Below are 16,930 nucleotides of genomic sequence, written 5' to 3' on the forward strand. Positions count from 1 at the left end.
TATGAAAGGGAAACAAAGATTTAAAGGTGGTGGCACACACCTTTAATCCCAGCACTTGGGAGACAGAGGCAGGCGGGTCTCTGTGAGTTCAAGGACCACTTAGTCTACAATGAGAGTCCAGGACAGCCAGGGCTCTGTTACACAGAGAAACCATGTCTCAAAATAAATAAATAAAAATAAAAATAAAGAGAGAGAGAGAGAAAACTCCTCCTGGTCAAGAGAGTCTAGAATCCCTGGCCTAGATGCAGACAGAACATTCCAATGGGGCCAAAGGAACTACCCCTAGGGAGACAGCTCCCAGTAGACCAGGCCAATCGATAGATGAATAATTGATTCCTTATAAAAGGCTCTAACTCAGAGGCTTACCCAGCAAGCAAGTTACTGAAGGGGCATTCCACCCCACCCCATAGCAGTTTCTCACTCCAAGATGGAATAATAATAAAAAAAAGATCCAACTTAATGATTCTTAATGAGTTTGAGGAAAAATATTTAAAAATAAGATAGGCTTTATTAAAAAAAACATTAAGTACTAGTAGAACTTGTGTTTGGACAAGCAATTCAAATCTTTTATCTCCTTCACCTTGTAAGACTTTTTTTCTTTTTCTTTTTTTTCTCTTTCCTTTTCTGAGACAGGGTCTCTCTGCAGCCTTGGCTGTCTTGGAATTTAATCACTAGACCAGGCTGGCCTTAAACTCAGAGATCTGCCTTTATGCCACGGATTTAATCTTCCCACAGGGTAAAGGTTGGAAATGCTGACTCTGAAATCGCCAAAGAAAGCAGCTGCAACAAGAGGGCAAATTAACGCTGCCCCAAGAAGGCGGCAAGAGAGCTGACGCTGATGGCCTTCCATCCCCACACCCTTTCTCTGGACTGCTCCTGGGAGAAACAACCAAGGTGGATCTTCAAATCAACCAGGGCCACTTCCTCTCCAGGTGAGGCTCCCTGCCCAGATGATTCTAATTTGTGGCAAGTTGACATTAAAGCCAACCGTGATAGAATGTTTGTCCATCGGAGGCCTGCGTTCGGCACAGGAAGGACACCTGTGTGGAGGGGCCTGCTGCTCTCAGAGTCCTGTGGTTGGAGCAGTAGGGACAGAAGCAGCTAAGCTAAGCTCCAGGCTGGTAAGGTATGCACAGCAGGGGGTTAGGGAGAAGGGGAGTCTCTCATGCTTTCCCTGAGAACCCCTCAAAGACTCCATTGTAGATTAAAGTGGCAGGGTTGAGCACTTCCCGAACAAACAACGCTTACACGATGCCTGAACTCTTGTCTGAAATCTGAACGTTCTAATCTTCACCCCAGCTTCAAGTGCTCAGCCTGTAACAGGCGGGGAGATTAGGATTCAGGTTTCTCAAGGCGGGGCTGGCTGCCCTCCCCGGGAGTGCCGAGACAGCAGCGAAGAGAGGACCGTGTCCTGCTCCCGTTGTGCTGGGCCTGAGACTAGGACCACAGTCCCTGAGAAATCACATAAGGTGGAGTAGTCCCAGCACCCGGGAAGCAGAAGGCAGGCAGTTCTTTGTGAGTTCAAGGCCAACCTGGTCTACATAGAGCATTCCAGACCATCCAGAGCTACACAGTGAGACCATGTCTCAAAAGAAAGAAAAAAAGAAAGAAAGAAAGAGAAAGAGGGAAGGAAGGGAAAAAGAAAGGTCTCTCAGATGCCAGGGCAGGTGAGGCCAATGTGTGCAGTCCCGGTGAGGCCAATGTGTGCAGTCCCGGTGAGGCCAATGTGTGCAGTCCCGGTGAGGCCGGCTCCTTCCTGCTGTGCTGAGGTGACACTGTCTAAGGACCAGTCAGGCCCCGGAAGCACAATGGATTGTTTTGATTTTCCAGTTGGCGTTATGTTCACTACGCAAAGAACAGAGTTACACAAGGACACCTTCACATATAACGTACGTTGAACTTTTCCTCCACCGCCCCCTTCCCCTCCTCTTTCTCTGCAGCCCCCCAGTTAGTCCCCAGTGTTCTGCTAGGCCGGTTCACTTCCATTTGGGGGGATTGACCAAAGGACCCCAAGACAACACACTACAGAGCCCACCTCCACAGGCGTGCTTGCTGCAGCACCATTCACAGTAGCCGAGCTGTGGAACCAAGCGTGGGCTCCAACGACAGGAAAAGATAGGGACAGCAGGGTGTATTTACACAACTGGGGTTTTAGCCACAGTGAAGAAGGAAATTGTGTCGTTTACACGGAAATGGATGCAACTGGACATAGCAAACGTAGTTACATGTAGCAAAGCGCCTGCTGTGTGCAGGAGGAGCAGTGGAGACCAGGGAATCGGTGTCTCCTCCCCAGGGCGTTGTGCCTAGAAGGGAGGGACAGGTTCATCAGCCTGCACATTCCGCAAGGGCTGCAGAGGAGAAGGGGTTCTGGGAACCAGGAGGAGTTGGCAAGTGTTGAGAGGGGAGGCTCTTGCAAGGCCATGGCTGGGCTTGGAGGGGGGTTGTGTCTGGGGTAAGCGTGCAGTGAGGGCGGCTGCCCCGCGGTGCAAACCTCCTTGCTGGGCACATGGGAGCTGGGTTCTTACTGTTTCCACATCATAAGAACAATGCGGGGGAGGGGCTGGAGCGATGGCTCATCCGTTAGGAGCGCACTGGCTGTTCTTCCAGAGGACTGGGGTTTGATCCCAGCACCCAACCATCTGGCAAAGCACCCACATACATTAAATAAATAAGTAAATAATGAATAGATGCAATGGGAAACTATTGATCTGCTTTAAGCACAAGATGTGAGGGAGGGCTGGGGGTGGGTGGCGGGGAGGAGGCGTGCAGTCTGGGCCCTGGGTGACACGTGCGTGCCTCTCAGCCCTTTGACTTCCCCTCAGTCCGCTGGAGCCTTGGGGCTAACACGGAGATCCAGTAGAACTGGAACTGGAATGTGCCGTATAGAAACCCCAAGATTACTGGGGGATGAGAGCCCCTGCTGCCTGGCCCCTCTCCTGTCTGTGCCCCTCCTGTCTATCCCGCCTGACCTTTTAGTCTGCTCTGGAGACCCTGCTGTGTAAGCAAGAGTGGGGGTGAGGATGGAAAGGAAGCCCAGGAGAGGGGAGGTCTAGGGGAGGGGCAGCAAAGGGAGGGGGCAGCACTGGCTGGGGGTGGGGGTGGGGAGGGAAGGAGGAGCCGGCACAGCAGCTGTCCACAGAGCCCTCCGCCAGCCTGCCTGCCTAGTGAGTCACTGAACAGCGCCCACTGCCTGCCTCTATTTTTATACCAGCGCCTGCTCATATCTTACGCGAAATAAGCCTTCCAGTTGGCGGAGGGGACTCTGATGGCAGAGGGCTAGGACTGAGGGAGTGATCTGAAAGTCTAGATTGAAATTTCAGAGCAATCACTAGGAGCTCCTAGCCTTTTCAATAGACGGTGCTTTCGGCCTCTGGCCCTGCAGGGCCGGCCAAGGCGCTACAGGCTCTGGCAGCGTCAGAGGCTCTGGGAGCAGAGAAGAGAATTTACAAGAAGAGCAGCAGGCTGCCGTACCAAAGGCAGCTGCTTCAGGAAGGACTTGGAACAGTGGGCAAGGGCACCCATGTGGTAGGACTCTCAGGTACAGGGAACGGTGAGATGCAAACGGAACCACAGAACCCCAGGCCCGCCATTTTGGAAAGAATGGTACACCGGACAAATCAGCCCACATCGTTAAGCTTCTATCCTTCATCTGTAAGGACGATACTGAGCGGAGCTTCATAAACCTCAGACGAGGGATCCCAGTGAGGTGGGAGCAACAGGCACCTTCTTACCAAGCTGTGGGGAAGCGGACAGTCAAAGTGACTGTGGTCCCACATCCCCAGGGCAGACACTGCCTGCCAGCTTGGGCACCTAAGTGAGAAAAGCCAAAAAAATCTGTTGGTCTGTCTTCAGGAAGACACCTTCAGAAAAAGAGCCTAGGCGTGGCCTCCATACACACTGAAGCGATCTATAAGTGCCAGCTCCTGGCACAGTTCCCCCTTCTGGAGGCTTCTGCCAGCAGCTCACGGTTGTCTTGAACACTGCCCACCCCCAGCAGGAAGCAGGGGACAAGGCTGCTCTGGGTTTGTGGCTTAGGCCTGGGATTGAGAGCAGCTTGGATAGGCACCTCTCAGGGGTCCAGATGGCCAGGGTTTGGGTCCCAGTCCCCAGTGGGAAGTGTCCCTGCTTCAAGCTTCTGGACACTCTCCTCAGACACCATCCTCTCACCAGGGTCTTGTTGCTCTCAGCAGCTCTGGGCAGAGACCAAGTGTCCATTCATAACCGACTCCCTTACACCAGGGCCAGTTGGGGAGGCATCTCTGCTTATTGCGACCTGAGGCGAGGAGGTTGTCCCTTGGGGAGCTGCCTGCTGGGGAGAAGAGTTTCGAGGAGTCCCACTTAGAGGATGCGAAGCAAGCGCAAGGCCAAGGGGACCATGATACCACTGTGTCAAGAGATCATCTCTGGCAGGGTGTGGTGGTGCACGCTTTAATCCCAGCACTCGGGAGGCAGAGGCAAGCGGATCACTGTGAGTTCGAGGCCAGCCTGGTCTACAAAGCCAAGTCCAGGACAGCCAAGGCTACACAGAGAAACCCTGTTTTGAAAAACAGAGAGAGAGAGAGAGAGAGAGAGAGAGAGAGAGAGAGAGCTTATCTCTTTTGCTTGCCTCTTCCCCTGAGTCAGGAGATCGTGAGGAGAGTGTTGGGGTGGTAGGGCCCCAGACAGTTCTTTAGACCTTGGGCAGGGTCTTCTGTGTACATACGCCCCCCTTTGTTTGTGCCATAACGTCCTAAGTGACATCCCCTTCCCCATGCGTAGTGGCTGGGTTCTAACTGGAAGAGAGCATAGCTGAGTGTCATGGCGGTGGCCCTGTGAGCTCAGCTCTGCTGGCTGGCTGGGCAGGGCTGCTGTGACAGCTGGGTGCATGCCGGCCATTCCCGCCAGCAGGCTCACCCTCTCAATATAGGCCCTGTTGGCCCCCGGGCAGCCGTACTGCCTGAGGGCAAAGCCAGGGGACAAGCCAGAACAGGCATCAGCTTTCTTCCTGTCCTTGCATGGCTAGGGACTGTGGCCTGCCTCCTGATTTGTCTGTATTATTAGGTCTCAGGAACTCTGCAGCTTGGAGACATTGGGGTGGGGTAGGGTGGAGTTGGGTGGGGTGTTCATTCTGGGCAGGGCCCTGTCTCTGAGCCTGAGCTTGCCTGGGGTCCTCAAGGACTGCAGGAAGCCAGGCCCAGGGCTCCAGACAGAGGGCATACCACAAACCTCTGCCTTGCTTAACTCATTATTCCCAACTCCTGATGATGCTTTCCAGTGTGTGAATTGGCTTGGCCGGAGGCTGAGCAGGGCCCGGCTTGCTTTCCCCCACATGGCTGTGTGAGCGTTTGTCAGGGCAGCTAACGCAGCTCAACAAGAAGGGGCTAACTCTGGAAATGGGAGGCGCTGCTCCCAGAGAGGCAGCGGGGCGCTGGCTGACGCAAGGCAGGGCCCACCTCGCTCCATGCCGAGAGCGGGCCAGCTGAGTTTGGGTTGGGAGGAATGTATGCTGTCCTCCACTTCACTAGTTGGAGGAGTGGGGGAGGGGTGATAGAAAATGACAGGCGTCGTCCCCAGTGCACCTGCCTCCTTTCACTCATCACAGCCAGCAGGGGGAGCCCACTGCAGTCCGGGGCTCCCGAGCCAGCTCCACTAACAGAGCACCTCAAAAACGGGTGCCGAGTGAGAGTCTGCAGTCCTCACTGCCTTCAAGTGTCTGTTTGGGTTTGTGGTCCCTGGCCCAGCTGGAATATTGCAGGAAGCAGTTGGGGAGCTGTTGCAACGCGTGCGGGGGTGGGGGTGGGGTGGGGGTGGGGGGGCGGGGTTATTTGGTGCTGTCAGCTCCCTAGAGCTACCTCCCTTGCTGGTCTTAGCAGATGAGAAAACACCAGGAGGTGCCTTTTGCAGCCGGGGTTGCGCTTTTGATGCGAGGAGACTCCAGCCTCTGGCCGTGGACACTACTGCAATAGAGTCACTATGGAAACCATCTCCACCATCCACAGACTGGACAGAGGACAGTCATAAAAGAACTTGAGCCCTTGGTGTCAGGATTGCCAAGGTCTGGGTTGGGGAGGAGGGGAGCACGGTGCAGGCAGAGGACACGTTAGGCAAGCCGGGGTCCCGTACTGTCACCATGCTCCAGTTTTCCCCATCTCCCGAGATACGTGCTGCTCACACCAGTCTCCCACTCCAGGAACCACGCAGTCACGACTCCATGCAGCCACTGAGCTTGCTGATGCTCCTCTGGCTGTGGCACTGTCCTAGCGTTTTCTTTTCTTTTCTTTCTTTTTTTTAAAATTGATTTATTATTATTTATTATACAGTGCTCTGGCTGCATGTACACCTGCAGGCCAGCAGAGGGCATCAGATCAGATTATAGATGGTTGCTGGGACTTGAACTCAGGACCTCTGGAAAAACAGTACTCTTAACCACCGATCCATCTCTCCAGACCCCTGACATTTTTCTTCCTTCCTTCCTTCCTTCCTTCCTTCCTTCCTTCCTTCCTTCCTTCCTTCCTTCCTTCCTTCCTTCCTTTTCAATGATTTTGACAGTACTGAGATCCTTGCTCAGGGCTGGGATTACAGGCTTGGCTCCTGGTCAGCTATTTCGCAGAATGTTCAATTCCCTGACGTTATAGTCTGACTGGAGCTTCTAGAACAAACATGGAAGTAACAAAGTGACTTCCTGTTGAATAACATGTGCATGCTGGGAAGTCACCATGGCCATGTGCTGCACGGGTATGTTGTCTGCTGGGGCTCTCCTGCTAAATTCCCTCTGGAGCCCAGGCTGCTGGAGGCGGAAGCAGTCACCTGTACTATTCAGACCCTTAGAACAAGGGCTGTCTTCTCCCCGAATTATTTACTTAACAAATCATAGTTTATATCGTGTAGACTTACACATCTTTATTTGTTGTTGGAAGGTGTCCCCTTTCTGACCTGATCCCCCCTTTTGGCATGGACCAAATCTACAAAGCAACAGGGACCTTCAGGGAAGGGGACGGGTTTCCTGGGGGTTGGTATAACAGACGCACACCACCCCCAGGTAGTTTGCGTGTACATTACTGCTGGGCTCCCACCATTTGTCTGTTGAGGTCAAGTGAGGGCTTCTTGGCCCCGTTGGGAGGAAGCAGACCCACTCTTCCCTCTCTGGGGTCCTTGTGAACTCTCCTTTGGAAGAAGGACCTCTGTCTTGGCATTTGGGGCGTTTTCCCTTCCTGCATGTCAGATGGCTACAGCATCCTGTGGTGGACACATTCTAGGCAGCCTGGCGATTCGCTTTCACACACGGGCTTTTCCCTTTCTGAATATCAGTCTCCAGGGGGAGCAGCTTCTCCGGAGCCGGGCTGCAGTCCAGCTCTCGCGTGCACGTGTCTGTGAGCGTGTGCACTCCACGCGTCCCAAACCTCTCCTGAAATAGACAGCGAAATCTTCAGCAGAATGGAGGACTCCAAATCCCTCCCTTCACCGCCCCCGCCGCCCCCCTCACACACCCAAAAAACAAACCCACAGCCTTAGCATTTTTGGTGCACTGTGGCTTGTTTAAGACTGAGCCACAACTCACAACCATCTATACCCTCTAAAGCCTTCTTCCAGAGGACAGGTGTACATGTACATAGAGTGCTCATATACATAAAATAAATAAATAAAATCTTTAAGGAAAAAAAAAAAGACTGAGCCACAAATAGTCTTTGCCGCAGACCCTCTTGCTGTCCGGAGCAGGAAGCCCTGGAGCCTGCAGACGTGGCCAGGAGCAGTGACTGCTGTGCTGAGCCCAACAGCCAGGGCTGAGCTCCCCAGAGCCTGGGATGAAGTCTTTGGAGTGGACGGGGCAGCCTTGAACTTGGCGGGAGTTGTCGTGTTTACAAACAACAGTGCTCGCTTCTCCTTTCCCTCCATTTTCTTCCTTCTGTGCACAGGCTCTGCTGTATGCCAAGCTAGCCTTGAACTTACCATATAGGCCAAGGGTGACCTTTGATCTTTTTGTATGTAAAGATTTATTCATAGGTGGGCATGGTGGTGCACGCCTTTAGTCCTAGCACTTGGGAGGTAGTAGGCCAGCAGATCCCTGTGAGTTCGAGGCCAGCCTGGTCTACAAAGTGAGACCAAGATGGCCCAGAGAAGCCCTGTCTAAGAAAACCAAAAAGAGAAAAGAAAAAAAAAAGATGTATTTATTTATTTTTATCTATCTGAGTGTTGCATCTATATGTACACCTGAATACCAGAGGATCACATTATAGATGGTTGTGAGTCACCGTGTGGTTGCTGGGAATTGAACTCAGGACTTTCAGAAGTCTTAACTGCTGAGCCATTTCTCCAGCCCCTGTTTTATGTTTTTGTTTTTGTTTTTTTGGTTTTTCGAGACAAGGTTTCTCTGTGTAGCCTTGGCTGTCCTGGACTCGCCTGCCTCTGCCTCCCGAGTGTTGGGATTGAAGGCGTGCGCCACCATGCCCGGCAAACTTGGACTTTTCTATGGTACTGGGCATGGAACATGGGCCCTCACGCTTGCTTGGTGAGAAAGTCTTCAGCCACTGAGCCCAATCACCAGCTCTTATCTATATAGATATCTATATCTTACCTATATAGATAGTCACCAGCCTATCCTTGAACTTTATAGCTCAGGATGGCTTTGTTTGCTTTTTAATACAAAAGTTCTGTGTGTGGTGTTTTGTGTGTGTGTGTGTGTGTGTGTGTGTGTGTGTGTGTGTGTGTGTGTGTGAGTGTAGGCATCACGTCCATGCAGTACTCTTGGAGGCCAGAACGCATTCTGAAGGCCATGAGTCCCATCCATATGGGGCAGGGAGAGGGGGCACGCTGACTTGGTCCTGCCGTTTGATCCAGGGGAGCCCTGATGTCCACAGAAAACCTTCCATGTCATGACCGAGGCTTCAGGCTTCTGCACAGCTGAGCTTACCCAGTGACGAGCACAGCAGGCCATAGACCGGAGGGGACATTTTCACCAGAGGACAGAGACAAGACTGTTTCATCTTGGAGACTCCAGATGCATTGTCACCTCATGCTCTCAGTCTGCTCATCCTCCCAGGCCATGTTCACAGAAGTTCAGGAGTTAGGTTAGGTTAGGTTCCGAGTTCCTGCATTATCTGCCAGAGGTGGAGGCCCCAGAATCTTCCCATACCCGTGGCACAGGAAGACGCTCACGGCAGCCCTTGTGTGGGGCTGTGTGGCCGCTCCTTTGAGCTACATTGTCAACTTCCAGGCTGCTGGGGCCAAGTGGAAAACATATAACCATGCTTTCCTCCTCCTCTTCCCCCTCTGCCTTCCCCTCCCCTCCCCTCCCCTCCCCCTCCCCCTCCCCCTCCCCTCCCCCTCCCCTCCCCCTCCTCTCTTGCTCTCTTGGTGTATTTATTTTGTTCTGAAGGAACCAACAGTGGGAAGGTTGTGCCTTCAGTACATGGTGTGCAGACAGTTCATCCACTGAGTTTTCTGGACCAGGTCTCTACTGGGAAATGATGCTTTGGCTAATTCCTGTAGAACTGACCTACTGCCCGGGTAGTTCTCCAGACAGGTCTAAGGTGTCCCCGGCATTTTCCCCAAACACAGATGAATTCTCAGCTGTGGAACCGCGAGTGACTCTGGGACCAGAAGAAATAGGGACAGAAGCAAGATGGGCTGCCAACCGTTGGCTGCAGAAAAGTGGACGTTAAACAAGGGGTTGATGAGCATGTGAGGGCCAGAACCCAGCCTTGCTGTTGATGGTTTTTTCAATCTTTAGAAGTCTGGGCCGGGCGTGGTGGCACACGCCTTTAATCCCAGCACTCAGGAGGCAGAGGCAGGTGGATCGTTGTGAGTTCAAGGCCAGCCTGGTCTACAAAGTGAGTCCAGGACAGCCAAGGCTACACAGAGAAACCCTGTCTGGAAAACCAAAAAAAAAAAAAGAAGTCTGGACTCATTGCACCAGGCAGTGGTGGTACACAGGAGGCAGAGGCAAATGGATCTCTGAGTTCGAGGCCAGCCTGGTCTACAGGGGGAGTTTCAGGACAGCTAGGGCTACACAGAGAAACCCTGTCTCACAAAGCCAAAAAAGAAATCTGGACATTTTATTATTACTATTACTATTATTATTATTATTATTATTATTATTATTATTATTATTATTATTATTATTATTTTGTTTTTTGAGACAGGGTCTCTCTAATATAGAGCTCTGGCTATTCTGAAACTCACTCCATAGACCAGATTGTCCTTGAATTACAGAGATCTGCCTGTCTCTGCCTCTGAGTTGCTGGATTTAAAAGTGTGCACCACCACTGCCTGCTTTCTCTTTTTCATTTTTTAAATCCAAGGTCTTTCTATGTAGCCCTAGCTGACCTGGTTCCTACTATATAGCCCAGACTGGCTTCAAAGTTATGGCAATTCTCCTGCCTCAGCCTTCTAAATGCTGGAACTACAAGTGCATGATGTGGGCTCCCCATTGAAGAAAACAGTTTTATTTATTTAGGTTTTTCGAGACAGGGTTTCTCTGTATAGCCCTGGATGTCCTGGACTCACTTTGCAGACCAGGCTGGCCTTGAACTCACAGAAATCTACCTGTCTCTGCCTCCCAAGTGCTGGCATTAAAGACGTGCACCACCATGCCTGGCTTTAATTTTTCTCTTGAGGTGGGTAAGTAAATATAGAATTTTTGTTGTTGATTATAAAGGAGACTATTTAGTAAAACAAAGAAAAAGCATTCAGAAATCTGATTTTGATGTGCCTTTAATAACCTTTAGTGTAACATCTCACCATGTGGCCTAGGCTAGTGTAACTGTACTGAGGACTGCATCACAGGCCAGCACCGCCATGATTAGCACTCACTGTGCATAGAGCCAGATTCTTCTTATTTCCAATGCAAATAGGTGCAAGTATTAAAAATAGGGGAAGGGTTTCTTTTGAGCCTTCTCCTTGCCTTGCAAACAGTGTCCTGTTTCCTAATGGTGTCCTCCTGAAACACGTATCTATATCCAATTTCATTATTTATAAGAGCACAGGACATAATAAATCAGACTCTCTTTCCAAATAAGGTCACTTTCTGAGACCCAGGCTTAGGGCTGATTTAAGGAACACAGGACGGCTTATAACTCCCTCCTGTGATCCCCTCCTGAACAGCTGGTTTTATGGAAGGTCGTGGCTTTTGGATGTGAAATGTACCTTCCAACAGGCTCCTGTGTGGAACCCTGTTCCCCAGCATGGGGTGGGTGCTGTTTTAGCGCTTGTGGAAACTTTAGGAGGTGGGGTCTTAGTGTAGGAAGTGGGTCACTGGCCAGCCTTGAGGTTTCCGGTCCCACTTTCTGCCCCGCTTTTCCTTCTCCTTCTCCTCCTCCTTCTTCTTCTTCTTTTTGTTTTTGTTTTTGTTTTTTGAGACAGAGTTTCTCTGTGTAGCCTTGGCTGTCCTGGACTCTCTTTGTAGACCAGGCTGGCCTTGAACTCACAGCAATCTGCCTGCTTCTGCCTCCCAAGTGCTGGGATTAAAGGGATGCACCACCATGCCCGGCTCTTTTTCTTTTTAAAAACATATTTATTTATTTATTATGTATACAGTGTTCTGCCTGCATGCCAGAAGCCTCTGTTTCTAAAATTCCTTCCCTGGGGGAGTCACAAGCAATGCGGGCCCCTCCTCCTCCTGAGGTCCCGATGAGAAACCAAGGCACGATTCCACAAAGATCACTCTGGGGAAGCGATGAGTTTATTGGGCTTATTTATAGAGCATAAGTGAAGCATACAGTGGTGTGGGTGTTCCTTCTGTGGAAAGCTGTGCCTGGAAAGCCCTCACCTACCAGGGATAGGGCTTCCCCGTAGTCACACAGACAGCCCCTTCTCCTCGTCTTTGCTGGCCTGTACTCTTTCCCCTGGGCCATGCTGCAATTAGGCAAAGTTGCATTGAACAGGTGGGCGGTACTGAGTGGCGGGATCCACGGGTAAGGGCCACGTGACTCTCCCCTCCCCTCAACAGCCCAGCTGGGATAGTCCTTCTGCAAGAACGCACAGCTGAACTCCCCGAGATGGACAGAGGTTGCTTGGCTCAGATGACGTCACTCACAACGTTTTCAGAAAGGCAGGTGCTTGCCCATAAAAGTGTCAGCTTTGGAAAGTGCCTCTGGTGTGGGTCTTAAGACCTGGCTTAGAAGGCAAAGCCAAGGCTTGGCTGTGCTGGGCCCAGCCTCCACTGTAGTGAACGTCATGTAGGGAGTAATGGTACCTCCAATGTTTTCCTGCTTCAAGGTCAGCAGATGTCATGACTCCTGTGTCTTAAAAGGCATTCAGGAAGAAGGACCAGGGACCAGAGTTAAGCGCTAGGGAGATGACCCAGCAGGTGAAGGCATTTGCTATTATGCCTGACAGCCTGAGTCTGATCCCTGGAATCCACATGATGGGAAGAGAGAGCTGACTTCTCCAACCTGTTCCCTGACCACCACACATGTGGGACAGATGTAGGACAAATGCATGTACATACACATACGTGCACACTCACATAATAATAGCAAATACACTTACCATAGCTGACCTCGGCGCCATGGCCGCCTTACCCTCAAGGTGAAATCGCATTGCTGTGTCCGTACGTACTTATGGGCTTCTGATCTGAACAAACGACCCGGCGCTTTCAGGCAGGGTGCTGATTCTGAGGACTCAAAGGGCTAGAGATGAGGCTGTCATGGGGAGGAAAATGGATAACGATGCTACAGATGATTCATCTCAGGGGCGTTGAGCTCAACATGCCTTCTGTGTGCAGGAAGATCATTTTTGAGAGACAGAGAGAACAGTTTGCACCTTTATATAACAGCAAAAATAGCATTTCTCTGTCTAGTTAGGGCCTCACAGAAGCAGAATCTTGAGTGTTTCCTGCGAGCCTGGCTCTCTAGCAGAAACAAGCCCATTTCCAACCTACAGGGCTGGTAACTTTGCACACTGGATGATAAATTATGGGAGGAGTTTTCTATGTAGGTGGATGTAGGGCCAGTGTTAAGATGCATGCCTAACCCGGGTGTGGTGGTGCCCACCTGTAACCCCAGCATTTGGGGAGGCAGAGGCGGGTGGATATCTGGGAGTTCGAGGCCAGCCTGTTCTACAAAGTGAGTGCAGGACAGCCAAGGCTACACAGAGAGACCCTGTCTTGAACCTCCTCTTCCCCAAAAAGATGCATGCCTATAATCCCAGCAATGGGAGGCTAAGGCAGGAGGACCATAAGTTCCATCCCAGCCTGGGCTACATAGCTAGACCCTATTTAGAATACAGAAACAGTACCAGGCATGATGATGCAGGCTTGTTCATCCCATCACTTGAGAAGCTGAGCAGGATGGCACATTTCAGGCCTAAATGGGTGACATATTGAGTTACTACGTACCAGGCCAGACAAGGTTTCATAGTAAGACCCTATTGCAAATCAAACAGATTTTTAAAAACCAAAGGCTGAGCTGGGCGTGGTGGCACATGCCTTTAATCTCAGCAGGCAGGCGGATTGCAGTGAGTTTGAGGCCAGGCTGGTCTACAGAGCGAGTCTAGGACAGCCAAGGCTACACAGGGAAACCTTGCCTCGAAAAACAAACAACAACAACAAAACTAAGAGCTGAGTCCACTAAAGGCTGTCTGAGCATGAATGTATGGTACCAACTGCAGAGCTGGATAGGGCTTGGGAGGACATAGCTTGGTGCTGGGAGCCAGCCTTGGAATCTGTCCCATGTTCACCAACGGTGCTGAAGCTTGTGGCAGGGGCTGTCATGGAGAGTGGGTGTGTAACTGGGGTATGTGACAGTGTGACAGAAATGGACGGGTGGCCAGTGTGTACAGAGCTGGCTTCCTGGACTTTGGGTTGGGTGGAGATATGGGTTAGACAGAGAAAACATCTTCATGAAGACCCTGGTATGAGTGGTGGCCATGGTGTAAAATGCTGTGGGAGCAGAGCTGTGGGAGCCAGTGAGGGAGCCAGTGAGGGGAGCCAGTGTGGGAGCCAGTGAGGGGAGCCAGTGAGGGAGCCAGTGTGGGAGCCAGTGAGGGGAGCCAGTGAGGGAGCCAGTGTGGGAGCCAGTGAGGGGAACCAGTGAGGGGAGCCAGTGAGGGAGCCAGTGTGGGAGCCAGTGTGGGAGCCAGTGAGGGAGCCAGTGAGGGAGCCAGTGCGGGAGCCAGTGAGGGAGCCAGTGAGGGAGCCAGTGTGGAGCCAGTGAGGGGAGCCAGTGAGGGGAGCCAGTGAGGGAGCCAGTGTGAGAGCCAGTGCTGGCCTGCAGAGCACTGCCAGCTCACCACACAGATTGCTGGCCTGTGTGCCCACACTGCCTCTAGCAGAATGCTTTGAAATTCTATCTGTGATGCTGGGTGTCTGAGCCATTGGCCAGAGAGCAGTTGCAGGCACTTCTTCAGAATCCACTGTCGCGGCTGGGTGTGGTGGTACAAGCCTGGAATTCCAGGCCTCAGGACAGGGGCAAGAGGGTCTGGAGTTTGAGGCCAGCCTGTGCTATAAGAGACTTTGTCTCGAAAAACAAAACAAAACCAACCAGCCAAAAGAATCAACAAAGGAGCTCTGAATACCTGCTTTTCCTCATAAGAGTGGGCAAGTGTTCTCTTTGGGATACACTGTATTCTCAACACCCTTCCCTCAGGCCTGAGGCACTGCCCATCTCTTTATAACTCCTCAGGCAGAGACAAGGTTTACCTCACCCTCTCTGAGATCTCCACTGGACAGATAGGAGATAGGCTCAGCCTGGCTTCCCTTACTCCCAGATTCCAGGCCCACCTGTGTCTTCCTTCAACACCTCAGGTGAGCAGTGCACACTGGTTCCTGACTGCTGACCCACCCGTTTCCTTCCAGACCCCACAGCAGGGAGCAGGCTTCCAGTCCACCAGCTGAAGGCTACAGTGAGAGGAAGACAGTAATAAAGATGCCATGGTATGTCCTTTGCACTAAAGTCAGCACCCTGAACCCATCCTGTTGGCTCACCCCCTACAGCATGCTTTGAAGCAGAGATCAGCCCCTGAAATGTCATGAATCTCAGTGATGTGTGGGTGCCTCGGACCCCCCCCCCAGCCTGTGGCAGGCAGGAGCTGAGGACCTCTTCCCTGAGTCAGACTGGGTGCCCCCCGCCCCCGGGTCCGTCCTGGTAGACAGTCATGGAATAAACCAAACCCTGACTCTCAGAAGCTGAGCCTTGACCCCCACAGTGACCCGGGAAGGCGCAGCTTCTCAGCTACGTGTCTTGGGAGGACTGTATTGCTGAGGGTCCGCTTTGGAAGGCATCTCTCTGCTTCTCAGTAAATTGGATAGTTAAGCTACTTGGAAACTAAGTCTTGGGTCTTTCCCCTACTCCCCTGCCAGTGTCCCGGCCTCTAAGGTGTCTGGCCTTGTCCTGTGTCACCTTTGCTCTCATAAACCCAATCTAAATCCCAAAGGAAATTAACCTGAAAATCCCGGATTCCATAGAGGCTTCCCTTGATGCTTGAAATCACAAAAACGTTCTTTTTTTTTTTTTCCCCCTCACCTCAGCAGTGCCCTTTTCTCTCAGGATCTCCTTGAACCTAGATCAGAGGCTGGGGGCTATTTATAGCCCTGACACACTGCGCAGGCTTTGCGGAGCGCCTGCACAAGGCTGGGTGTCTGGGCATGTGGACCTGCCCAAGCTATCATTTACCTCCTAATCCACAGTGGCTGCTGCCCAGGAGATCCCGAACAGAAGGCACAGTCCCTGAGGACCCCAGCTGGTGGCTTCGGAAACCTCTAGGCTTGTCACATGCGCTGGACATGGAAAAGGAAGCAGTTTGAATTTTTGTGTCCCTTCGTGCCACCAAGGAAGCTTCACTGCTCGGAATGGACAGCGCACTCAGGGTGATATGTGATTGGCGGCCTCTTCTGACCGGGCGACCTAGGGCCTTCTGAGCATGCTCCATGATACTGGGCATAATGGGGAACTTTTTAGGGGGAGGCTACTTATTTATTTACAGACACGTTTATTTATTTATTTGAGACTGTATAGCTCCGGCTGGTTTCAAACTCAGAGATCCTGCCTCTGCATGCCTAGTGCTTGGATTAAAACCGTATAACACCACACTGGACTCAGGGCAGTTGGGGGGGGGGTGATTTTTTATTTTATTTTGTTTTATTTTGGTTTTTCGAGACAGGGTTTCTTTTTGTACCTTGGCTGTTCTGGACTCACTTTGGAGACCAGGCTAGCCTCAAACTCAGAGATCCGCCTGACTCTGCCTCCCGAGTGCTGGGATTAAAGGTGTGGGCCACCACATCCGGTTTAGGGGGAGGGGATAGCTTTTAAGGCGCCATGAAGAATTGTACAAGTACCAGAGCGAAGCCGTGTTTGGTAGCTCAAGTCTGTAATCCCTGAATTACAGGGACAGAAGAAAAACAGCATGACTGCAAACCTGAAGTCAGCCTGACCTATTTATCCAGTTTCTGGATTGTTGTTGTTGTTTTTGTTTTTATTTTTTTTGTTTTTGTTTTTGGTTTTTCTGTGTACACAGGGTTTCTCTGTGTAGCCTTGGCTGTCCTGGACTCGCTGTGTAGACCAGGCTGGCCTCCAACTCACAGCGATCCGCCTGCCTCTGCCTCCCGTGCTGGGTGCTGGGATTAAAGGCGTGCGCCACCACGCCTAGCCAGTTTCTGCCTATTAAGAGATACACAGTTGCGGGGGGGTGGGGTGGGGGTGGGGTGGTCGAGGCTGGAGAGGTGGCTCAGAGGTTAAGAGCACTGGTTGCTTTTCCAGAGGTCATGAGTTCAATTCCCAGCAGCCACAGGGTGGCTCAGAACCATCAGTAATGAGATCTGGTGCCCTCTTCTGGCATGCAGGTGTACATGCAGGCAGAGCACTGTGCACAGAATAATAAATAAATCTTAAAAAAAAAAAAAAAGAGCTAGATAGGGAGCATGATCCTCTCAGAATAAATGAACAAATAGGTAAATTAATAAATACCACAATAATAGGATGCATGCAGAAATATCTTGAATTTTTCTTTTTTTCTCAAA

The 16,930-nt window shown here is 51.5% G+C and overlaps 2 long non-coding RNA genes across 5 annotated transcripts; one reads left to right on the forward strand and one right to left on the reverse strand.

Moving 5' to 3' along the window:
- The first annotated feature begins 810 nt into the window (after nucleotides 1–810).
- On the forward strand, nucleotides 811–15,982 carry LOC311582972. The gene is made up of 3 exons (XR_014774341.1): nucleotides 811–894; nucleotides 14,771–14,848; nucleotides 15,602–15,982. It is a non-coding gene; the product is annotated as an uncharacterized lncRNA (long non-coding RNA).
- Nucleotides 6,843–12,768, reverse strand: LOC311582971. 4 transcript variants are annotated; one of them, XR_014774337.1, is made up of 4 exons: nucleotides 12,466–12,768; nucleotides 9,473–9,566; nucleotides 8,888–9,191; nucleotides 6,843–7,384 (listed from the first exon to the last, which is right to left on the reverse strand). It is a non-coding gene; the product is annotated as an uncharacterized lncRNA (long non-coding RNA). The 4 variants fall into 4 exon arrangements; XR_014774338.1 differs by having other exon boundaries at nucleotides 9,473–9,617; XR_014774339.1 differs by lacking the exon at nucleotides 9,473–9,566 and having other exon boundaries at nucleotides 6,844–7,384; nucleotides 8,888–9,194; nucleotides 12,466–12,763.
- Nucleotides 15,983–16,930: the final 948 nt, after the last annotated feature.

Source organism: Acomys minous, assembly GCF_964271855.1.
Source record: "Acomys minous genome assembly, chromosome: 14".
NCBI lineage: Eukaryota > Metazoa > Chordata > Mammalia > Rodentia > Muridae > Acomys > Acomys minous.